Here is a 26217-nt window from a genome sequence, read left to right on the forward strand (position 1 = left end):
AATATAAGACATTTAAATGTCCATGAGGCAGTCCAGTCTTAAATAAATAGTTCAACCAAAAATGAAAAATCCACCATCATTGACTAACCCTCCATTTCTTCCAAACCTTTATGAGTTTCTTTCTTCTGTTGAACACAAAAGAAGGTACTTCTAAGAATATAAATTTTCAAGACCTCTGATTGGTTCATCGTTTGGGTTTGCTTGGCTCCAAAATTGCTGCTCTTTTTGCATTTTTCTACATTGTATCCAATGATACTGCCCCCTTCAGTACTGGAGGGAGGAAACCAGAACAAGTTTTTAAAGATTTTAAAGTTTTTAAAGTCTTTAAAGACACAGATTTTTTACCGGTCCTTGTGGTGGAGTTGGCCTCTCTGGTAGAAAAAAAAAAAAAAAAAAAAAATATATATATATATATATATATATATACAGTACAGTACAGACCAGAAGTTTGGACACACCTTCTCATTCAAAGAGTTTTCTTTATTTTCATGACTATGAAAATTGTAGAGTCACACTGAAGGCATCAAGGACTATTTGAGCAAGAAGGAGAGTGATGGGGTGCTGCACCAGATGACCTGGCCTCCACAGTCACCGGACCTGAACCCAACCGAGATGGTTTAGGGGTGAGCTGGACCGCAGAAGGCAAAAGGGCCAACAAGTGCTAAGCATCTCTCGGGGAACTCCTTCAAGACTGTTGGAGGACCATTTCAGGTGACTATCTCTTGAAGCTCATCAAGAGAATGCCAAGACTGTGTAAAGCAGTAATCAAAGCAAAATGTGGCTACTTTGAAGAACCTAGAATTTGACATATTTTCAGTTGTTTCACACTTTTTTGTTATGTATATAATTCCATAATGTATATAATTCCACATGTGTTAATTCGTAGTTTTGATGCCTTCAGTGTGAATCTACAACCATAGAGCTTATACATAGCTCTTTAGTGGCTAAGGCAAATAATGTAAATAATCAAATGTGGCTCTTACAGAATTAGATGCGTGCCAGCTTTATGTTGACATGAAAAGAAGAAAACACACTTACCTTGAACAATTAATGCAGCCTTTCTTGGCTACATTTTCAAGGATGATTAGTTTGTGGTGAGCCCCATCTTTGGCAATTGTCATCCTTAGACTCTAACTGATGTAAAATAAAAAATAAAATGCATTTAATTTTGTGATGCATATAATCCACAACTGGTCAAAATTTAGATTAATTAGGATTTTGATTTATTTATTTATTTATTTTTTGATGCTCTCTAAGGCTGCATTTATTCGAACAAATATACAATGAAAACAGTGATTTTGTGAAATATTATAACAATCTAAAAATAACTATTTTTTATTGAATAGGATTTGTAAAAAGTGATTTACTGTAATGATGGCAAAGCTGAATTTTCAGCAGCCATTACTCCAGTCTTGAGTTGAAAATTCAGCTTTGCCATCACAGGAATACATTTTCATTTTAAAATGTTTTACAATAGATACAATTTTACATACTACGTTTGGTTAACAAATTGGATAAATATATAAATTACTGTACACCTTTTTTTCATCTGTAATAATAATCCAGTGCTATCTTCTCTGCTAAGTTTGCAGGACAACTCTGCTGATTCACCAACATCGGCTGCAGGATCTGACTACCCATTCAGGAAGTGGACTTCATGGTCTGGATAAAAGTGCACAGACACAGACATCATCCCAGCACTGAGAAACAAGTGAGTTTATATATTAATGTAGAGTTTCAGACATGAACGCATACGTATGCTGTTGTCAGGAGTCAGCTCACAGACTCTTGCACGCGTCTTATCAGCTGACACCCGACTTCAACTGATCTGTCTAAATCCAGTCCAACTCCTTTTCCATGTTTTCCACTCCCATATCCTAATCCATCTCCTTCTTTTGCGTTCTTCCTTGTTCCATCACCTTCACTCTCATCTCCTAGGCGGGATCTCCACTGCTATTTTGTTCACCTCCTTTTTCTGCTGCCATAGCTGCCATCCTTTCAGCACCTTCTCTTTCGGGCCTTGGCCTTCCTGGTCATCTAGTCTCTTTCAGCTTGGGCTTTACGGGATGCCTCATCTCTTTCAGCTTGGGCCATCCTAGCCACCTCACCTTGTTCTTCCTGAGCTTTTCTGGCTGCATCATCTTGCTCAACCTGTGTCCTCCTGGCTGCTTTTTCTGGCTGTGCCCTCCTAGCCACCTCATTTTGTTCAGCCTGAGCCCTTCTGGCCGCCTCTTCTCTTTCAGCTTGGGCTTTCCTGGCTGCTTCATCTCTTTCAGACTGTGCCCTCCTGGCCACTTAATCTTTTTCAACCTGGGCCTTCCTGGCAGCCTTGTCCTTTTCCCTCTGTAGTCTGGCTTTCTCTTCCGCTAAATGTCTGGCTAGTTTACCTGCACCAACACCTTTCCCAAAGGCACTGGGATCATCTGTATCAGTATCAGTATCAGTTACAGTATACACTACAGGCAAAATTCATAATTGTAAAATGGACATGAACAGAAAACATCCATTCATCAGGTGTTTGATTTAAGATTTCCATCTTGTTAGCCTGTTAGATATTGTTTTGCTTCATTTTGAACATAGTGTGGTCAATTAGTGTATTCTGTGAAATGAAGTGTTGTTTTCTCTCTCATGTTAATTAAGGCTGCATTTATTTGATGAAAATACAATACAAACAGTAATACTGTGAACAATTATTACAATTTAAAATAACTTCTTTCTATTTTAATACATTTTAAAATCTATTTTGATAGCAGAGCTGAATTTTCAGCAGACATTACTTGATTCTTCAGTGTCACATGATCATTCTAATATGCTGATTTCCAATATGCTAGAAACATTTATTCTTATTATCAATGTTTAAAAGCCCTTTTGCTGCTTAATATTTTATGATCTAGGGAAGTTGAGAACATGTTCACCTCCTCTACATCCACTTGATATAACCCAACATCTTCTGGGCCAACATCCCTATTGCTGAACAAGCACCAAATTTTTTGTAGAGTTATCAGTTCCATCTCCATAGTCAAGCATTTCTCCATCCTGGTAATAGTAAATTGAAGTGCATTGCTCTCAAAGTCTTGTTGATGACATTGAGGCTGTTTAAGTGAGGGCACTTACTTTGCAGAGGAGGATCTGGGTGTTAGGATCCTTTAACTTCACGTCGAGTTCAAATTCTGCTGTGCAATCCGTTTTTCCCTCAATCTGTTTCATGCTCTGGATTTTCTCGACATACTTGAAGACAGAAAAATAAAGAGTGGAGATTTCTCATACTGTATATGAAAAAAAAAAAAAAAACTGTGGTGCGCAAATGACTAATACTCAAAGCAGACTTCTGGTTAAAGTTTTCTCATCATCCACCTGAAGTCAGTGACTCCAAATTCCTGACAAATGCCTTCATAATCTTTTCTGGCTGCACTCAGTAACACCTCCCAGAACCTCGGATCGATTTCTCCTTCTTTCCATAGTTTTTCTTTTCTTTTCTTTTCTTTTCTTTTCTTTTCTTTTCTTTTCTTTTCTTTTCAAAACCCTAAATGTATTTAGTAAGATTACAGATCAGACTGGTGGTTTTAGTTACTTGGTTACTAAACTATGATTTTGATGTTATATATTATTTTTATGACAGATATTATTATTAATGCCAGATAAAAGACAGATAGCAGTAATTATCCCATGATGTTCAGTTTTGTAAAACAATGGAATATGTTTTCCTAAACAATACAGAAACAAGGCCATCAAATATGAAATGGCATATTGATGTCTCATGATCTTCAGAGTCTGAAGCTGTGGATTTGTTGTTGACCACATGATGGCGATGTTTAATCACAGCCTTGATCATGAGTACTGCCTGATCTTCACATCTACAGTACTAAACTGCTGGAACAAAGCAAAAGTAAAATACATGATTTAAATGGTTTTAAGAATTTTAAGATTAATCCCAATTGGACATCATTTCTGATATTTAATGGGACATTATACATTATTTGGACAGACGTGAGAACCACTAGCACTGTTCCAGTTTGCAGTATGTTAGAAAATTTAAAAGAATGCAAATAACAAATTATTATAAAGTGTCCCATCTTCATAGCAAACAGAAGATTAACTGTATGAGGTGCATTTATTTTTCTCGTTCTACAGTCAGACTTTTGTTGTTGTCACTGAAAGCATTATTACTATAAGATCTTATCGCTGATAAAGGGCTGATATGTGTGAATAAGACATATGAAACGCTATTTGCCAGTCATATGTCCCATACCACCTTGTGAACATCACGCGTTTGCACACCCTTCACGAGATTCAAGGAATATACCCTATGCAGAAATGATTATAACCACATGCTAGAATACCAGTTTACTATTTTGATGCCTGTCTAGTGGTCAATAACCAAAAACTACACCAGTAACTGATCCAGTGAACCAATAAAGATATATTAGGAGGTGATATAATACATTTTGCACGTAAAGTAACACAAGACTCACATTAAATCTTTTTAATGGTATGATACAGTAAGGTATATGATCCTTACCAATCATTTTACAAGCATTTTACCCCTGCTTTTGATTTTTTTGGTCAGGTCACATATCTCATAAGTTTATTATAGATGTGCTACCAGAGCAATTACGCTTTAGCTTAGGAGAGCAAATCATATTTAATTATTATAAAACTGAGAACTGCTACATGTTAACTGTTTACATGAAAAATTAAAGCACTTTCACTGATAACACACTCAACTTAAAACATACGGTTAGAACATCAGTGTGTTTTAGAAGAGCACTACAGATCCTTTGCTACATTAAGTTCTTATAAAACCATCTTACTCAGTCTGATTCTGGCAATTACATGTTAGAAAGCACTTTAACATTGTTTGATAGCGTCTAAAACACTTTAGTGCAATCTGAGCATCACAACATCAGTATCATCTGGAATCGTATCTATATTTAATATGCATCAGAATCAGATCTGTGGTTGGGTATCTTCCCATACAAGTCAAACCTGAAATCTGATATTGCTATTTTATTATTCATGTTATTTATTAATAATGATTCATGTGTAATATTAGATATTTCATTGTTCCTGACTGAAAAAAATAAAAGAAGTAAAAGAAGTAAGAAGGAGAAGCAACTCACCTTCACGTGTAGCTAACTTGCTCTGTCAACACAACCATGTTCGACTCCCACAATTTATTGCAGTCTCTCCCTTTTGTTCAGTAATAAAACAGTAGTGGGCCAAATTGAAACCTCTCAAGCACTGCAGTCTTATTAGCTGTCACATTAAATCTGTTATTTGGGTGAGGTTTACAGTTGCAAAGGGACGGAGGTCCTGTCCATGGTTCATGGTCATACTTATTCTCTAAATAGTGTGATCTAGTCATTAGTTACACGATTTAACACCATGTCTATGTAATGACCTTACATCAGGATGTGTAAAATAAGAATTAAGATAAGTGATGTTGGAAGGCACCACAATAACAGCTCTCATCTCAGTAGGTCATTATATTTTGTCTGGTAATGTTCCTTCAGATATGAAAGTCTATGTTAAATTCTCACGTTAATGGGACGTGCTATTTATAATTCAACTATGCACAAAAAACATTATATTGATCTAATGACTTATGTGCTGGGAAAGCAGCCCCAGAAAGTGCCTTTTCACATGCACAGGAGCTGGCCGCACTTTACATGCCCACACAGTTGAACAGTTCTCACAAACCAGTGGTCACATTATCTGGGCCCAATAAAACACAGATATATAATCTTATGAGTTTAAACTTTGCCCTGATACCAACAGTGTCATGCAGTGATGACTTATTTTTTAGTGAGTTTTTACACTTACCATCCATTGTGCCTAAGTAAATAGTTTTTGGTCAGTGGTTAACACAAGCTCAAATGATACATGTGACGATGATACATTTTGTGATAAAATTTTGTGTTGTGTACTACACACTTGCTTTATGATAGTGGTTTAATTTGCAGTTACTAGTAGGTCAGGGATGCCTGACATTGGAGTTGGTTTTGTGGGGAACCGTGCTGAGACTGGAACAATTCATGCTGCAATTTGAAACAGTTTTATCCATGTTCTCACGCTATCGCAGACTTTGAAGCCATGTCCCTGTACTGCTGAGTGCTACATGTACTGGAATATTCTAAACTGTAGTTTCAGTGAAAAGGATAATGCTGGGGAATGTAACTGAGAATAAGTGTGGAGCTTTTTCAACCATGTCCAAGAAGAATGTGCAGTTGAGTTCGCTATTTCAAAACTACATTTCATTGGGGATAACATGATAAAAAAAGAAATAATAATATGCTAGAAATTATGAAAATGTTTATTTGCATACAGTGAAGTCATTTACACTTACACTCCAACTTCTTTTGTTTTTAGCAGTACACATCACTTGGTATAGTAGCAGATGTTATGTGCAGTCAATCGCAATCCACCATAGCTATGTTCATTTATATGCATGAACTGTCCTAGCTTCAAATGTATGCATGAAATTAGTTGTGGCAGAAGCAGATAAAAAACGGCAACGTCCAGCGGAGTACAGATCAATCTTAAATGTAAAGTAGAAAAAGGAGAAAGGATAAAATTAATGACCAACTTTTCTATAAACATTTAGTTCTTTGTAAAAGCTGAATAAAAAGATACATTTGTAGAAGTGATTTGAGTTACATATGTAACATATGTAATGCACTGGCCAGGGTTCTTCACCTACTTTTTCAGAAAGCCAAATTATCCAAATCAGAATCAGAATCAGAATCAGAAAGAGCTTTATTGCCAAGTATGCTTACGCATACAAGGAATTTGTTTTAGTGACATAAGCTTCCAGTACACAGAGACAACAACACACAGAAAAAAAAAAGAGATGTACAAATTGGCAAATAAATAAGTGTATAAACAATTGTGCTATAAATGATAATGGAATAGGATTGAGTGAGATGCAGGAATGTTCTAGGATGGAGGGTTAACAAATAAATATAAGGATATTGCACGTTTATAAGCATAAGTAGAGAACATTTAACTGTTCATGAGGTAGATTGCCTGGGGGAAGAAACTGTTCTTGTGCCTTGCTGTTCTGGTGTTTGCGGCTCTGAGGCACCGGCCAGATGGCAAAAGTTCAAAGATGGGGTGACTTGGATGTGAGGGATCCAGAGTGATTTTCTGAGCCCTTTTCCTCACTCTAGATGTATACAGTTCTTGAAGGGTGGGCAGGGGAGCACCAATAATCCTTTCAGCAGTCCGAACAGTTCTCTGTAGTCTTCTGATGTTTGATTTTGTTGCTGAACCAAACCAGACAGTTATAGAAGTACACAGTACAGACTCAATGACGGCTGAGTAGAACTGTTTCAGCAGCTCCTGTGGCAGGTTAAACTTCCTCACCTGGCGAAGGAAATACAACCTTTGCTGGGCCTTTTTAACAATGGAGTCAATGTGATTGTCCCACTTCAGGTCCTGAGAGATGGTGGTTCCCAGGAATCTGAATGACTCCACTGCAGTCACAGTGCTGTTCATGATGGTGAGTGGGGAAAGTGCAGGTGGGTTTCTCCTAAAGTCCACGATCATCAAAGACTTATATAGACTTATACTTATAATTATATATATATATAATAATATATAATTGTTAGATCTTAGCACTTTGACTTTCATGATTGAAGCATACTTTATGCTGGTCTCAATGTAGGTTCTCCAGACTTAATTTTATGTTATTGCTTTTCAAAGATAAGTCATGTTGCAATTGATAATGCAAGTACACACAGTATTCCATTTTGTCAAAAGTGGAGAGAACATAAGTGTAATCTGTTTTATACAATTAGCTTTAGTTTGTTTATAAAAAAATAAAAAAAATTAAAATAATTCTGAGTGCTTCTGAACTCACCACAGAGATTTGAAGAGAAAGTGCTCTACTGCATCAAGCAGTGCGGCTAATTTGTCAAAATCAATCTGTGACCGCATGAAAATGATTGAGTGTCCATATTTTCCCCACAGGTCACTTTTTTGCCAAGCTCTGGCATAAACTGTAACCCATTTGCATTGCGTAACCATGCTCAAAATTATTAGCAGTGTGACTCATTCACAAAGGAGAAACCAGCATGTAAATCAGGTGACTGTGGCAAATGGTTCTCAAGCCTTGAAATGATCACTGCAGCTGTCAAACCTTTCACTTTTAATGTAGAAGAACATTCTGCCCTGCCAAATGGGTTGATTGCCACCACTTTGTACTCACCACTATCTTCAGGCCGAACTCTGAGGATGTACATAGAGCAGATGGCAGATGCATTTGTAATGTACAGTAGTAGTTGTTGTCGGAGTTGATGCAAATCCCATTATGGTACCATGTGATATATGGGGTGGGGCAGCCACGGACAGCGCAGGTCATGTAGCACTGGTATCCTTTTGGTGGAGTGTGGAGTTTCAATGGAACCACGATGGACGGTGGCCTTTATATGGAACTAGTTTGTGGGAATGAGAGAAAGAAAAGATCTAAGTACTTCACATTGTGCAATACAATAAGCTGCTGTCCACCTTTATTGTTGTTTACTCCCCATGTTGGTGATTCTGAAGGATCAGAAAGTCCCATATCATTTTTTGCATAGATTCTGAAGTGATATTCTTGACCTGGTTGAATGCTGGTAGTGTAGGTAGAACAGAAAAGGTGGTCGGCTATTCTGTGCCAAATCTGTGTGTTGGAGTTATATTCTTCCACCATGTAGTGCAGTCAGTCGTCTTTGTCGTGGTCTGTAGATGGATCCCATGAGATAATGACTTTGCCATAAACTACCTGTTCTAGCTTCACTGGGCCTGGAGGCTTGGGCTCATCTGTAGCCACATAAAGTAGGATTAATTTATAGGAATATATCTGCAATAGTTTCTTTCACTTATGAGTAAAACTTTGTTTCTTTGACGTGTTCTTTTCAGGTTTGTTGTCTCTGAAGATGTGGTCTCACTTAGGCTTAAAGCATGCAAAATTACTTTAAACTCTGCAAGGAATATTCACAACAGATTGAATGCAGCAAAGAACTAAACTTGTTTACATTGTGTGATCACAGCTGTATCATTTATATAAAATGTAGCTTACCTGTTACTCTGATCTCAAGGTCAAAGCTGGCTTACCCATTTGAGTTTTTAGCTACAACGGTGTAGACTCCAGAATCTGAGTACTTTGAGGAGGGTATGTCAAGCGTGCAAGTGCCATCTGTATGAACGATCTTGTTCCAGGGTGATACAGGTTCCCCATTCTTTAACCAGGTAATGTTTGGAGGTGTAGAGGCCTGTGTGCCAAATATGAATTTGTTTTCTATTTGAAGAAGATATTTAACTATATAGACACAATAAGTGTTTCTTGATTTCACAACCACAAAGTCTTCAGGATCTTTGAAATGGGGCTTCACTGAAAATGATTGATCGAAATCAGTCAAGTTGTTTGAACTGACTTGATTTCTTAATAATGTGTCTGTGACTTCCTGTTGGGGTTTTTAGCGCAGATCATTACAGAGGGAGCACTGGGTTCTCCAGGCCCAGACATAATAATGGCTGTTACTCTGAACTCATACTCTGACCCCTCTGAAATATCCTTCACTGCATACTTAAGAGCTGTAAGAAGTAGAGACCACTTCTATGTATTTTGAGGGCTTTGAACTTTAAGTTAGGTGCTTGGTAATGGGGATTTATTGATTTGTCCAAGCAGTTGTTTTCCAGACTCAACATTTATTAGAGCTGTAAGTCAGTGCCCTTCTTTCAGTTTGGAGCTCTGAAAAATACAAATAAAAAATACCTCGGATAGGGTCCTTTACAGGGTTCAGAGTCACCCACTGTTGTTGTTTTTTTTTTTTTTTGCATTTATCTAGCTGGTAGCTCAAGATTTCAGTCCCTCTATCTTTCTCTGGTGGGGTCCATGTAAGGTTTATATAGTTTTTGAATGCACTGACCACATTTGGCCTGCCTGGTGAACCAGAGAACACTGCCAACACACAGGTCATATAAATATCAATGACTTCAGTACTTCTCAATATGAAAAAAAATGCATTAAAACATAAGGAGTTTACTTAAAGAGCCAGCCATGATTTTTTCAGTCTCCATCGCTTCACTTCAAATCACTTTAGCATCTTTTAGCATAGCGCTGAATTCCACATCAGGAGCTGTAGGGCAATGATTCATAAAATGGATTTTTTTCAATATATTATTATTATTTGAAATGCTGAAAGTGTAATGCTTTCTTACTTGCTAAGGTCATTTTGAAAATGTTGACATCTTCAAAATCCACTTGGTGTAGTCCACCATCATTTAAGCCAAGTTAATGCTTAACTTGTATTTATCACCAGTTTTCTTCATATAGTGCTTGGAGGAATCATCAGTGCCATCATCATTATCCAGCATATCACTGTCCTGGAAAGAGTGGAGAGTTTTAAAGGGGAAGTGAAGCAGTCAGACAAGTTTACATAATTTAGTAATATGACTTCCACTTTAAAGGGATAGTTCACCCAAAAATGAAAATGAGCCCATTTTTTTTTTACTCACCCTCATGACATTTTAGGCTTATACTAATTTGTTCCCTGCAGCCGTTAGGAATTGTTTTATGATTGTTGAATGCACTGTTTTCGGCCAGCAAAAACACCATTCACTGCCATTATACAGCTTGGAAGAGCCAGGACAATTTTAAATATAACTGCGATTGTGTTCATCTGAAAGAGGAATGTCAGATATGCCTAGGATGCCCCGAGGGTGAGTACATGGACTAATTTTTATTTTTGGGTGAACTATACCCTTAATTAAAAAAACATAACAAACAGAATTAATGTAAGCGTTTTAAAGAAATGTTATGTTTTGCTTTAGTTTTTGGTCCAAGGGCATCTTGCAATTCCACATCATGTGACGTCACGGGATTGGATTGCTCCATTGGCCAGTGAAGTAATATAAACATTTCTTTACTTTTTGAACACACAAATGTGCTTCGTTTTCACAGTAATTGATGAATATTCAAACCCAAACTGTCTAAATCAAGAAGTTTTGATAGTGGTGTCCCAAACATTGTTTTCATAATACTAGGTGTAATGTGATGCAAGCAAAAACACTTCATATTATACCATTCATGTGGCATTTTTACTGATATGGCAGGCCTTTCAAACATGTTTGCATTACACTGGCTCATTTGCCAGTAATGATATTTTATGTTCACCTGCGAATACCATGCTTACCTGCTATAACTAATCTCCTAGCAGAACGATCGGCTTCCTCAAGTTTATTTAAAAGTTTATCATAGTTTAAAACCTTGCCATCTTAAACATTAGAGTGTTTAAAGCCATTCAGCTCAAGACAGTGCTGGAGATTTCAATGTGATTTCTGAGGTTCTGTTTGCATGAACAGACACAAAAAGCAGCAGCTCGGACAGCATATGCAAGTACCAGTTTTAGCTCTCTTTCTTGTCTTCTTGAGCAAATGGACACACAATTATGTCAGAATGGCTGTCTTGATGAGTCTCCACAGAAAAGTGTATTTTTTCCGACCTACTCTCATTAAAACTTAATTTCTTACATTAATCGTGTTTGTTATAGTTTTTTTTTAAGTAAAAATGACAGACTGCTTCAGTTGCCCTTTAATTTTTTTTTTTTTTTTTTTGTGCTAGATGGAAAAAATATATATTTAATTATTATTATTATTATTATTATTATTATTATTATTATTATTATTATTATTATTATTTTTGTCAGTGTGAAACCATTTGAACTTTGTACAGATGTACTTTGTACATTTTACCGTTTGGGTCCTTAAGCTTCATATCAAACTCAAATTCAGCTCTGCCACTTGTCTTCACTTCAATCAGTTTCATGTTGCCAACATTTTCAACCGCCTGTAAGACATAAAAAATGGGAGTTAAGAAGTAAGTTTAAGACTTAAAAAGAGAAATAGTCTAAAGTACTGTTGCAATTGCAGAAGGTTGCATCAGATGATTAAATTGCTGACCTTTGCTTGTTCATCCTCCTTCACCTTTTTCTTCAGGTTAAGCTGTTTTAGCATCCACCAATACTCAGTGACTCCTAACTCTTTACGGATGCGCTCATAATCAGACTTTTTTGGCTCTTAGCATCACTTCCCAGAATTTTGGATCAATCTCTCCCTCTTTCTTGGGTTTTTCTTTTCTCTTCTTGACATTTCTAGATGGAAGATTTTTACTTATTTTACTGATTTATATGAGAGATTTCTGAAACACTTGATTCCCTCACAGTTGAGAATTTAAGCAATTATGTGTTTTTTGTTTTACGTGTCATTTTCCTGAAGTCCTCAGGATCGTTGTTTTGTTCGTCTTCTCAAACAAAACAGAAAACACTATCAACACAGCATGTAAATAAAATGCCCCTCTCAACATTCATTTAATATTTCAGGATGAACATATCCATCTTTTTTAGATTTTCACTTGACTTTTTCTTTAATCCAACTAAAAGACATTGCATAAATGAGCATGCATTCAGATAACAGATCTAATTGCCTAGTTCTGCATGTTGAATGTACAGATTTGAAAATTTGAAATTTTTGGCATTGGTATGTTACCTAGAACATGTTCCCTAGTCCTTTCATCATATCTCGGCTTATATTTTTTTGGATCAGAAGTCTCACCCTTGTTGCGAGCCCATGTTACAGTTGGTGCTGGATCTCCGCTCACCACCGCTTAGAAAATGGCCTCTCTGCCTTCAGTTACAGAAAGGCAACACATTCATCATCTCAGAGTTTATATTTATGAAGAATCTACCTCCCGAAGATTCTACTTTTTCATTATAACTACATGACTGCTTAACTAACACAAAAATGCTTAATCAAATCCACAGTATGTTGGACTATATTGGACTACATATCAATTATTAGTGTGAATTTATTACCAAATGAGCAGAACAAATCTTTTAAATACTGTCGAAAGATATATTTAGACAATTTTTTTTTAAATAGCAACACTTGCAATAATAATAATAATAATAACAATTGTAGTACCTTGTTGAACTGTCAAGGTAATTGGTTTTCTGATGAAATCAGGGGTAGTTTTTCCACGTGGCAGTTCCTTGACATACTGGGTGATCATAACACCACTCTAGATCTCTTCTTGATCTCCACTTGGAAGATATATGCTTTAATCATTAAATTGCATTAATCATTACATTATGTGCTTTATTAAACAACACCAAATGTTTTGTTTTTGTAAATAAGCCACCCATATATACCATATGCTATTCAAAATAGGACTGAGGTGCCATCTTTTTTGCCTTCTCTTGGGATTTATTCCCATAACCACATGAGGGCAATGTTTTCTTGGAAGTTTGGACCAAAAAAAATAAGGAGGTATCAAAATCAAGGATATGTTTTAGGCATGTTATCTTTACGATTGACTCTTAAAATTGCAGGCTGATGAGATTTTGTAGTACTAGAAGCTTTCAAACACAATATGACTAGACTTTTTTTTTTTTTTTTAAATCTGGGACATATATTAGTAAGCAATTTTATTTAAGCCATTAAATTATGTATAAATATAACTTACCCTGACCAACAGGAATCTCTTTTGCAGGATGTGGCATCTTCAGAATGTGTTTTATCCTTGTTTCAAATTCAGTAGTCAAGAAATGAGAAAACACTGTATAAAGATTCAGTTATATATAATAGTTTTTTTTTTATGGCATCATAACCAGCTGCTGTAAATTTGTCGTTAATCTTGTAAAACAACAAATAGCTTGCATATGATCCCATCCACTTGTGGGAATGTGTACACACACTAACTATAAGTAAGTGTTTTGAGAATAAGCCAATTATGAGAAAGTCATATCATTGAGATTAAAATTGTAATGTTATGAGAATAACGTTGTTAGGAAAATAACATGAAAGTGATATGGTTGAGAACAGCAAAGTGGAGCATGAATGTTAGTTTCTTCTGAATAAATTAAATTCTTTGCATAACTACTGAAGTGTTCCGATAGTAATAATTTCTGGTCTGATGCACCACAAGACTTCTTTGTCTCTTTGTTTTGTAAATAAATCAGCTGCTTCCTTTTTTTATTATTTTTTTTATTATTCTGTTGCTGTTGCTGCAGTGGCCTTTTCATTTTGTGATCACAACTTGTAATATTGTGATTTTATATATATATATATATATATATATATATATATATATATATATTAATTTCAACCAATATTATCCCTTAAATCTCCAAAATATAGCCTATGATTTTAATATCACAACTTTTCAACTTTTGTTCAACTAAAACACTGTCATATAAATCTGTATACAACGGTTGATGTTAACATCTGTCATTTAGTAATTAAACCTACAGCATTTCTCAAATTATCATGATTTTTCATTTAGGATAGATTAGGCTAAGCAATGAAACTGCCTTTCCCAAACCTCAGACAGAGTTTGCACCTTTATATAAAGGTGTTCCTCTTTCTTTTTCCTAATGGCCCCGAAGAAGCTAGCAGGCTGTGACCTTCAAAAAGTTAACCAATAAAGAATTTTATTAGATACATATGGTGCTTAATACTAGACTGGCAGTAAAAAAAAGAAAAAAAAAAAAAAAAGAGGGGGGGTTGGAATTCCAAGATTCACAGGATCCTCAGCAATGCTTTTACAAGACCAAAGGGGAAAGAAGCAGTTATCCAACATTTGACAGATCATACATGAGTAAAATGAAATTATATGAGCAATAAACTGTTCTTTCTGCCTTAGAACCAAAAAGAAATGACACAATCTTCTGGTGAAAATAAATTTTGAAATGACCTTTTTAGTGTCCAATATAAGGCTTGGAGTATGATGTTCTTCCTAACCTCAACATTTCATTCAGATTGCTCATCTTTCCTCAACATTTGTCAAACTATCTTGAGAGTTCTGGCATCAAGCTGTACAGTCTATCAAAAAAGCCTCCTCTTTTCACTTTGTCTTTCTGTCTAATTTTTAGCCTTGTGTGTACAAAACAAAGCAGAAAAACAAAGCCAAATAAAATTAATCAAAACAAGTTAAATGCACTTTTTTTAAGATTATAAATCTGGATTACTTTTAATTACGTTTATTAGACCATTGGCAGATTGCAAAATGACAGTCATCTTTTTCTTATGTAAATTAAAGTGTTTGGTGACCAAGGTCACTAACATTATGGAAGAAAATGTTTTTGGTTAAACTTTATGGTTATACCTATTTAAACAAGAAAACCGTTCAGATATATTCTTCTGAAAAAAGTTTTGCCTCTCAAGTGAATGTGTCTTGGTGTTTAGTTGTTTGGATATTTTAATAGGAAATGTAAACAAAAATATTGATCTACTTTTATTCTAATTTATTGATTATTGTATTTATTTACTTATATTGTGCAAATTTGGATTGAAAAAAAAAAAGACTGCATTTTCAAATTGAAGTTTGTTTAATTCTGCACAACACATCCTCTAGTAAACATAATGATCTAAGTTAAGTCAAGAGATGGCATGGATGGGAGTGATTCTCATAGCAGAAAAAAAATTATGTATGTCAGTAGATGACCACTTACATATTTTTCAGTCCTAACCCTTAAGAGGAAAAAACACAAGAGTGGTGTTGCAAATCGCTCTCAGTGGTTTTTCCCAACGTGGTAATAAAATAATGCGCTCCAAACTCTATTTATAGCCAAATTTGTTTCCATTATTTATTCACAATTCAAGGACAGATGAAATGCATAACTCTGTGAATTTCTATTAGGATTGGTGAATTATTCCTGATGGTTTCCTTTGCTGCATGTCAAAGAAAATGAAAGCTCACCTTTAAAATCTCACTGCTCCCTCATCTTCTGCGTCAATGCTGCTTGTTCAGAACACTGGTGGACCGAACGAAAACCTTCCATGCAGTCGAATCAATCAGCTGTCACATTAAAGCTTTTATTTGAGATACTGGGGTTGGGTGGATGTCCAGCCCATGAAACAGATATTCATATTCAAATATCATTTTCTGATCCTGCCAGAATGTGAACCTAACATTTATTGTTTTGTGTGATGTAAGACATTGCAAAAAGGTTGCTTACGATCATATTTTGATGTTTATCTTTTAAGTTGATCTCAAAGTCTGGCTGCAGAAAGTGTCTACCAACAAGACATTGTTTATTACTCTCATTGTTTGTCTAAACTGATTATGAACTCCTTCCCGGTAGTTCCCTTTTTTTGCAGAAATGTTATGATTACAATCGAAAAACAGAGTGAGTTTAGCATTAAAGTCATTCATGTGACTTAAATATAGACATTTGCCCTTATAGATGCCTCGCCATTTAAAGTATAGGATTATGATTTCTTGTAACATGACCGAACATATTGCATGTTTATTGGACAATTAAAGTCTATATCAAATGGCTCTTTAATTTGAAGCATTAGTTGCTGGTAAGTGTTATTTGACTGCAAATATTACAGGTGATTTTTCGACCGTTGCATTTCGGTTGTCACAATATACAATTATTTCTATATTCAGGGTCACATATTGATATGAACGTGGGCCTTGTAAAAAATATATATTCATGTGGCAGCATGTTTCCCTCACAGCCCTGAGGGAAGGTTTCATTTTACATTGACAGGGGTTTACCAAGCTTGACGTGCCCAGACAGCTTTTCTCAAAATTTGGGGCCAGGCAAATTGCAAGGACCTGTGCTTGAGTTAGCCTTGAGACATGTACGGACTTCAGGAAATTGAGTAAACACAAATGTCACCCCAAGACATGAAACCACCTGATGCCTTAAGCAGCAAAATGAATGTTTATATACTTTAGCAAAGTCGTTCGATAACTTACATCAGTTTTTTTTTTTTTTGACGAAATCAGCTTTGTAGTTTGCCTATATGGACAGCTAATCTTTGCATTGGGAAAGTAATGTATACTTGAATATCCAAAATGCTTTGTGTTTCATATCTAAAATCTTTTGTAGAATAAATGGAATATTTAGTGTAATAACCTGTGCCAAGATTACCTTACTTTCATGTGTTTTTTTATTAAGAGAAGTTATCAGAAAACTATATTTGTGTTTTCCATGGATACAGTTCGCATTCAAGTCTTATAGGCATATGCAATTAATAGTTCTGATTTTATCACCAATATCTCTCTTATGCCAGTTGTGTAATGCTTTTTGCAGTGCATGTTATATTGTAACTAATGTAGTTTTTCTTGGAGTTGATGCAGTAATGTGGGGAAGCAACGGACAGTGCATGTCATGTACCGCTGATATCCATGTGGTGGACTGTTGACTTTCAGTGGAACCAAGATGCAAGGTGGCCTCTCAAGAGTTATCAAAGCTGATGAACTTGTGACTAGTGGCACTAGAAATGAGAAAAAAGAATAGTTCAGCCAAAAAATGTTATTTCTGTGATTCTTTACCGATTCTCATGTTGTCCCAAACCTGTATGACTACTGAAAAAAGGCGAATTGTAGTGCTGCGATCGGATAAATGAATGATTTGTCAATGCTTCACACAGCGCTATTTCTATCATCAGCTATCATGCACCAATTCAAATATGTGAATAGCATGATTTTGTTATTTTGGTCATTTTTTCCACACTAATATTGGGTGGCTTCAGGAGACCTGTAATATTACACATGCATCATGAACTACTTGTGTGGTGCGTTTACAGTCTTCTTTAATCTTGAAAGCCTCACAGTACACATTCATATCTGCATCAGAATAAACAACCATTACAAATCTCGCACATTTCTACTTTTGTGTTCCATGGAAGAAAAAATCTTTCAGGTTTGGAATTACACAAGAGTGAGTAAATGGCAATATTAATATTATGGATAAACTGTTCCTTTCATGCAACAAATTAAGTCATACTGTAATAATAAGGAATTGAGTAATATGACATTTGAATGCAACCTACCTCTCAGCTCATTAACATCCCATGGTGGTGATTCAGAGGGATCAAAAAACCCATATCATTTTTTTGCTAAGACTGATGTGGTATTCACAACGGGGTGGACAGAGGTAGAGAAAGTGTTGCAAAACAAACAGTCAGCTATTGTGCACAAGATTCATGTGTTGGAAACACGTTCTGCCACCATGTAGTGCAGTTGATCATCCTTCCCCTGGTCTGTGGAGATGGAGCCTATGTGATAATGATTTTACCATAAACAAGCTGTTCTAGCACCACTGGGCCTGGAGGGTTTGGTTCATCTGTAGCCAGAAGAAAAATAAAGGAAGCTTTGCAGCTGTAGTGGTTGGCATGTGTGGGAATGAAAATAATAAATAATAATATTGGCAAATTCAATGGATTCAATGAAAACCGTGTACCCCAAATAATCTTGTAGCCATTAGTGGTACATATTGGGCACATATTTTATTTAGCCATTTAAACAGCCTTAAAAATTAAGACTAAGAAAATTGTTTTGGTTACATATGAATTTACAGGGGTACTGAAAGTTGCTTGTTGACACAAGGGCACTGCCCCTGCTTAGAGCTGCTCCTGCATGCAGCAAGGTCTAATTATTAGTGTGATAAACTGGAACGTGTAGTCACATTCACAGTGGTGATGCACTTTAGTCTGCTTTTTGCTCTCTGCATAATTTATAAAAGCTACTTCAGGCAGGGTTTTAAAAATGGGGATTGCACATAAAGTATAAGGATGTTGTAATGACAGTGATTTAAAATGCTGTAAGTGAAAATTTGATACCGGCATATCCCTGGCCCCAATGTAAAGTAATATTTATTTCTTGGTAAGTGCTCACAATTTCTGTTGCATAGTCATGCTACCACATAATTTAACAGCATATAAAACTCTTTGCAATGTCAAACTTCATTCCAGTTCACATTCAAATAATATCAATTAATATTTTAAGCCATTTTAGTCAGTTTTACTGAATGTTACAGAATGTTACAGGACATTCTAAAAAGCTTCTTTAATACACCACACAAATTTGAAAATCTGAACAGATTTTAAAACACTAGGCATCCTACATTTGTCAACTATGTAAATAGTTACAGAGAGAGAGAAAAAAAAAAAACTGGCCATGATATATTAAACTATTTAGAATCACACATTTACCAGACCTTAGAGTCATTCAAACACAAACTCACTCAGGAACGTGCCTTTTTGCTGGGTGGCGCATGACTAATTAAAACATTATGTTCTAAAATTTTGGAAAAAAATTTAACACGTTTGATATTCTCCGACTGGATGCAATCAAAGTCTGAAGCCAACAACAAACTGCTGTTTCTGGTCACTGGACACTGTGACATTTTCTATGAAATCTTTCAACTCAAATCAACTTCAAAACTTGCTCTGCTTTTCAGCAACTAGCATTGACTTATGTAAAATGTAAAATCAAAGCAAAAATCACTTTGCACAAAATGATGAACTTGTGTCTCCCTGGGTCAAACTCATCAATGCTGAGGACTCATCCACACTCGACATCCCCTCGGCAAACTATTCAGACTCGGGTGTTTACTCTAGAACTCTAGTGGACATAGTTGACAGGTAAGTCAGTTGCCTGAATGCAAGTAAAAATATGACTGTATCGGGGGTTTGAACCACTTACCTGATCATGAGATGTTGTGGCTTTTGCCATAAGAAATATTTCATGCTTTAAGAGATGCAGGTTTGAGTCTGGCTCCATTGACATGGTTTTTAAAATGCAGCCAATAAATTAAAAGAATATATCAATAACCGTAACACATTTGGTCGATTTCACTTGGAAGGCAAGAATTTGGATGGGATATAGAGCTTATGTCTGAGAGCCTTGAGCAGGGGTGTCTGTGCCTATTTCACATTGACTAGAGGGAAAGATAATACTTAATGTAACTTAATGTAATAAAAAAAAAGTCTGTTATGGAGGATTCATAATCTCAGATAGCTTACAGAAGCCACTGTTTTCAGTGAATGTGATGATAAATTGTATAATTACAGTTTTAATGGCGGATTTCATGTCAACAGTTACTAAAGTACAAAATAATGATGACAAGATGCAGCTTGATGTGCTTAAGTGTTTCGGCTAGACCGCGCTCAAACACTGTTACAAAATACTGCATATTAATGAACCAGAAGAATATGTGAAGCTTTGGAGTATTCCAACCTCAATGTTCTGAACACACAGTTTTTGTGAAGTAAAAGTTTCACACATGTTGGAAACATCTAAATGAAGTAGTTTTATTTAAATAATAAATATTGTTTTATACATTTAGATTTAATACATTAAAGAATCAGCCTGACCACATTAGATTTCACCAATGGACAACTGCACAGTTTGCCTTTTTACAGCGTAGATGTACATTTTTTCAAATGCTACAGTAACTGAACATCAAAGACTTTATAGTCAGAATTAATAGCCTATGTTATGGTCATGCATGAAAGTTTAGAACGTCTTATTTGAAGGGGCATTTACTTTAATTAGAGATAATTTAATCATAAAACTATTGTTTCCTAATTACAAAGATTAAAGGTACTGAAAAATTATTTGCATTTACATTGGACCTTGCATCACTCTTCAAATGAATGCCGTCTCTCTGGGATTCAAACCCTGTAATTCTTGTGTAATTGTAACTTAAAGATGCACAGTAATTATAATCAAGGTTTTCCAGTTCACTTGCTGTACATTCATCTGGCTTATTAGCTGAAAAGTTCATGGCATTGATGCCACTTTATGTCCACTCTTGATTTTTACTTCATCAACTACATAGAGCAGGATTATAGGGTTTTGGAAATGGCAGGTAGCTTGTTAAAACATATAACTCTTGTCTAGTTGAACCAGAAACCCTTTGGTTTTGAAAGTCCTCAGAAATTGGAAAAAAATAAACCTTGACTCACTGGAAAATTTTGCCTGATGTGACAGTTCTGCAAAATGATATGTTCAAAGTGAAATGTCTAGTGAGTGGCGCTAAAAGAGCATTTAATTTTGTCTTAAATGGATGAACATAAATCTGGGAAGGTTTTATTACACCAGTTGTTGTATGTTTTTGAGGCATTTTGGAAATTAAATGTCTGGTCAGTGGCAAAAAAAAAAAAACCACCTACACTAAAACCTTACCCTCAACCTGGACCGCAACCATGAGATAACTTATTTGCTGAAACACCCATACCATTTTAGCTTGATTGCGCTCTTTTATCCTAGTTCATGATTTGTGTTACACTGCAGCCAGGTGAGTATGTTTAGTAGGTCAGAAAATCCATACATATGAATCTGGTTATGTGATGCGTCAACATGTAGTAGTTTACAAATAATACACTATGGTAAAGGTGTTTTGAGATCATAATATACTATTGTGTAAGGAACCGTAATTTAAAATCTGCCCCTGTGTGATCCTCCACGTGAAAAGCAATTTTAGTTGCTTATTTAATCTGGAAATAGCAGTGAACTGTGTGTGCAGGTACAGTTTTGGGGTTTTACAGACATAGAGGCACTTTTTTTAATGGGTTCAGAGTCCCACTGGTTTGTATCCTTCTTATTTCACTAGCTAGTTGCCCAGTATTTTGGTTCCTCCATCTCCATCTCTGGAGGAGTCCATGTTAACTTACAGTTTTTGAATGCAACCACCTTAGGAGGGGTGGGTTGACCCGGATCAATTGCAAAATGGGTAGTTGAAGTGTAAAAATATTTTCCAGTCAAAGCATTTAGTTAAGTTTTTATGGTAACACTTTAAAATAATGGTCCGTTGTTAATAAGTAACTACACAGGAAGTAATAGGTAGTACTACATTAACACTTAACTTAATACTATTAACTAATATAGAATCAAGATTAACTAAGCAATAAGTAATAGCTCATTTAGGACATGAGTAGTTCCTTATTAGGTATTTGATAATTACTAAAGAAAAATATCGAAATATCGAAAATATCTAATGAAGAATAACTAATTAATTACTAATCACAACAGCTACGTCTATAAAGTGAACAATTAGCTTCTTTATGGAAACGTGTATATATATATATATATATATATATATATATATATATATATATATATATATATATATATATATAGCCTATCCATATGATATATTTTATGAGCTCCATTAAGTTCAATGTCTCCAACTCTAATAACTTTAACGTTAGTTATATTATGCTGGGGAGGGCTTCTCTTTAGGAAGTGACAATAAATAATGATGTTCTCTTGTCAAAACATATTTGCATCCTTCATGAAAACATTGACTGCATTTATAGTAAGCACAAAACAACATCTTCCAGATTACAATGTCTGGTAGGCTATCACTAGTTCCTCACAGAAATATATGGCTGTACAGTATGTGTCAGATAATTTTATTGTAAATTACTTGTGAAATCCATGACTCATTACTCGAGTGTTACCTTGTCAGTGTTGTTTTGTGCTTAACATTATAAATGCAGTCAATGTTTTCGTGAAGGATGCAAATATGTTTTGACAAGAGAACATCATTATTTATTGTCACTTCCTAAAGAGAAGCCCTCCCCAGCATAATATAACTAACGTTAAAGTTATTAGAGTTGGAGACATTGAACTTAATGGAGCTCATAAAATATATCATATGGATAGGCTATATATATATATATATATATATATATATATATATATATATATATATATATATATATATATATATATATATATATATATATATATATATATGTATGTATACGTTTCCATAAAGAAGCTAGTTGTTCACTTTATAGGCGTACCTGTTGTGATTAATAATTAATTAGTTATTCTTCATTAGTTGACCATAGTTCCAAAGTAGTTCTCAATGACGATATTTTTCTTTAGTAATTATCAAATAACTAATAAGGAACTACTCATGTCCTAAATGAGCTATTATTTACTGCTTAGTTAATCTTGCTTCTATATTAGTTAATAGTATTAAGTTAAGTGTTAATGTAGTACTACCTTTTACTTCCTGTGTAGTTACTTATTAACAACGGACCATTATTTTAAAGTGTTACCATTTTTATTTATTTATGTATACTTTGTTCATTAATGATGAGAACTGCAGTCTCTCACAAAGAGTTCCAGCCATGATGCCTTCCATTCCAGAGGATCACTGATGCTCTCAGAGTTCTCAGCATAGGTTTAGTATATGTATTTCTTGCCATGGGACATGTTTCTGTCCCAAAAGGACAGGTGGTTGGCTGAACTATCCCACACCTTCTTCCACATACTCTGCCCTACCTGCTGAAGCTCGACTAAGTAGTAGGTCACTTCAGAGCCACCGATATCACTTGGTGGATTCCATTTTAGTTCAGTGACAGAAGATGAGCTGTCAATCACTACTACTGTGCCTTGTGGTGGACCTGGTTTGTCTGCAGGGGAACATTAAGTTGTTTGAAATACTTAATGTGATATTTCAATGTTAATGTATGGGTCTGTATGTAAAAGGCAGAAGGTTTATAAATATTCATTTCAGAATGCATTCAATATAATACCGACCACAATACGTTTTGAGAAGGCCTCTGCAGTACCAAAAGTGTTTTTAAGCTGGATCTTAATTTCCCCAGAGTCAGATTGCAGACAGTCTTTTATCTGAAGACAGCTCTGGTTTGCTTCCTTTACTACTTTTATGCTGCCGCCATCAAAAAGCTCAGTGCCAACCTTAAACCAGATGATCTGTGTCTGGTCTTGAGGTAGTAATGCCATTTTATAAAAAGCAGTCTGGCAAACTTTAACCACCACATTTTTGGAGAACTTGTGTAGGTCTTCAAGGTCAAAATTAGGAAAGATATGTAATATTGAAAGATGTTTTCACCACTGATTCAAAATGAACAATTACTCATACTGTAGGTTTAACAAACGCATATGTAAAACGTATCCTAAAATGAAAAAGAAACTGTTGTCACTGTGTCAGTCTCGCATTCAGTCACTTCAGCCCGCATCTTTGCTGCTTTGTATTGCTAACTTTGTGTACCTCCATCTTTGGATATGCTTGCTTTTTTACTAGAAGACAACTAGCAAAAGGGATAGATGCAATACAAAGAGCAATTACAAAAGACTTTTTAGAGCAATAAATAATCAATAGAGTGTACAGTATCATTAATTCACCTTCTTCCTATCCTTATTTGCTACCGCTCAAGTTACCGGCAAGGTCTGCTGATTCCATACCTATAATATGCAGAGAAATGTTGATGTATAATATAATTACTGATATTATAGTAATAATAATAATAATAGTGTATTATTATTATCATTAAAGGGTTAGTTCCCTGAAAAACTGAAAATGATGTCATTAATAACTCACCCTCATGTCGTTCCAAACCCATAAGACCTCCGTTCATCTTCGGAACACAGTTTAAGATATTTTAGATTTAGTCCGAGAGCTTTCTGTCCCTCCGGCTCGCGAACGAACCACTCGATGTAACCGGATCTTCTTGAACCAGTTCACCAAAACGAACTGAATCGTTTGAAACGGTTCGCGTCTCCAGTACACATTAATCCACAAATGACTTAAGCTGTTAACTTTTTTTTAATGTGGCTGACACTCCCTATGAGTTCAAACAAACCAATATCCCGGAGTAATTCATGTACTCAAACAGGAAACTGACTGAACTGTTGTGAAGAGAGAACTGAAGATGAACACCGAACCGAGCCAGATAACGAACGAAAGATTGAAATTCAAATGATATCTAAAATACTGAAATAATAAAATATGTAAAATATAATATGAAAATAATATGAATAATATGAAATAATATGAAAAATAGGCAAGTTATCAAGTTTAAAAAGTTTCCTACAGTAGGTAATCACAGAGTTACCAAATAGAAATGTATTAACACAGTTGGATAAATAAATTATATTTGAGTTATAAATCACATTCCTAAATTACATCCCTTCTCCAGTAAGGACCATTAATCTTGCCAACTGTTCCCCTCAGTCTGGTCATGTGCTGTGTCATTCATACAGTGCCACGTTGTGGCTAAACGTGAATATGGCACTGAAATAATGTTAGCGCTGCACGGAATCACATTAATTGAAATCAATGTACTGATGAGAAAATAAAAGCTTTTTATTATTTATTATTTTGTTTATTATAACCGTTATTAATTCTCATGTAGTGTTAGGCACACCATCAAATTGTAAACCGTTAAGTCTCCAGACAACAGGCCTTCATCTGAACCTGTAACCGCACCTCAACGGTTTGACACCTGGAAATCCCAACAGTCATAATAAAATGATCAGTGTCATTTGTATGCAAATACAATTTGAAATTTGGGCTTTCACCTCGATATTACTTCTGGCTTTGGACTTTTATGTCAGACTTGAAAATGTATGAATGTCATTTCATTATTAGAAATATCAATGCAACTGTGGTGTCTTTTGTATTTAATGTACTTGTGTGGTACCCCTACCTTACCCTGTGTCTTTTCCTCTAGTGTTTGTTACACTTCTCATCAGGGTGTCTCCAGAGTGTCTCCGGATGGCTCAGTGTCTCCAGAGCCATCTCTCCTGACCTTTTTCTCTGCTCTAGAGCTATATCCAAGACAAGATGCAAAACCACCGCTGTCCATTGCACCTGCTGCCTCTTTCTCAGCACTGGCTGTTTTGACAGTCCCAATTCTCTTATCTCTTTTCTTCTGTAGTTTGACATGCTGTTATGCGGCGATCTTAAATTAATAGTTATTAAGATTGATGTGATTTGGAATTGGTAAAATGTGCTTAGAAAAAAAAATATGATGAGAATATCAATGTGCCTAATAATTATGTATATTTGAATACATTTTTTGTTTATTTTAATTAAATAAGATAACATGGCATCCTCCATCTCCATGGCTTTCACAACCTTTAACTTGATTAGAAAGTACACCACCGGAACTAAAAGAATGGTTACTTATAGTTATAAGTTAATTATGCTTCATCATAAACAATGTAAGATTGGCTTTAATTTACTCTTAAATTCAGTGGAGAGCACACTGACTTCTTCTACAAATAACTGATAAAGGTTGATTCTGTTTGTCTTTCATTTCCATATAAGATCTCAAGAATATGGAATCATCTCACCATCTTGATGGAGAAACCAAAAGCTCACAGACCAAAAGAACAGCATTGCGTGCACTGAAACCTGAGCTCGGCTGTGTAAGTTTACCTTGTATAGTAGATTAAAATTCTACTGCTGGCATCTAGAAGGTTAAGATCGAGTTCAAAAGAAGCAGATCCATCAAGATTCATATCTGTGTGTTTCGGGTTGAAAATGCTCTTGATAGACTGTGAGTGAAAATATGATTATAATATCATTTCACATAGAAAATATATCTAAAAAAAACAAATCAAAATTGTAACTCCGCTTGCTCTTCTTTTCTCTTTCTTATCAGTTTCTT

The 26217-nt window shown here is 35.3% G+C and overlaps 1 pseudogene; it reads right to left on the minus strand.

Annotated features, from left to right (window-relative positions):
- Positions 1-2295: 2295 nt before the first annotated feature.
- LOC128015198 (immunoglobulin-like and fibronectin type III domain-containing protein 1) lies at positions 2296-23617 on the minus strand (annotated as a pseudogene).
- Positions 23618-26217: the final 2600 nt, after the last annotated feature.

The sequence above is a fragment of the Carassius gibelio genome, chromosome A6 (assembly GCF_023724105.1).
Source record: "Carassius gibelio isolate Cgi1373 ecotype wild population from Czech Republic chromosome A6, carGib1.2-hapl.c, whole genome shotgun sequence".
NCBI lineage: Eukaryota > Metazoa > Chordata > Actinopteri > Cypriniformes > Cyprinidae > Carassius > Carassius gibelio.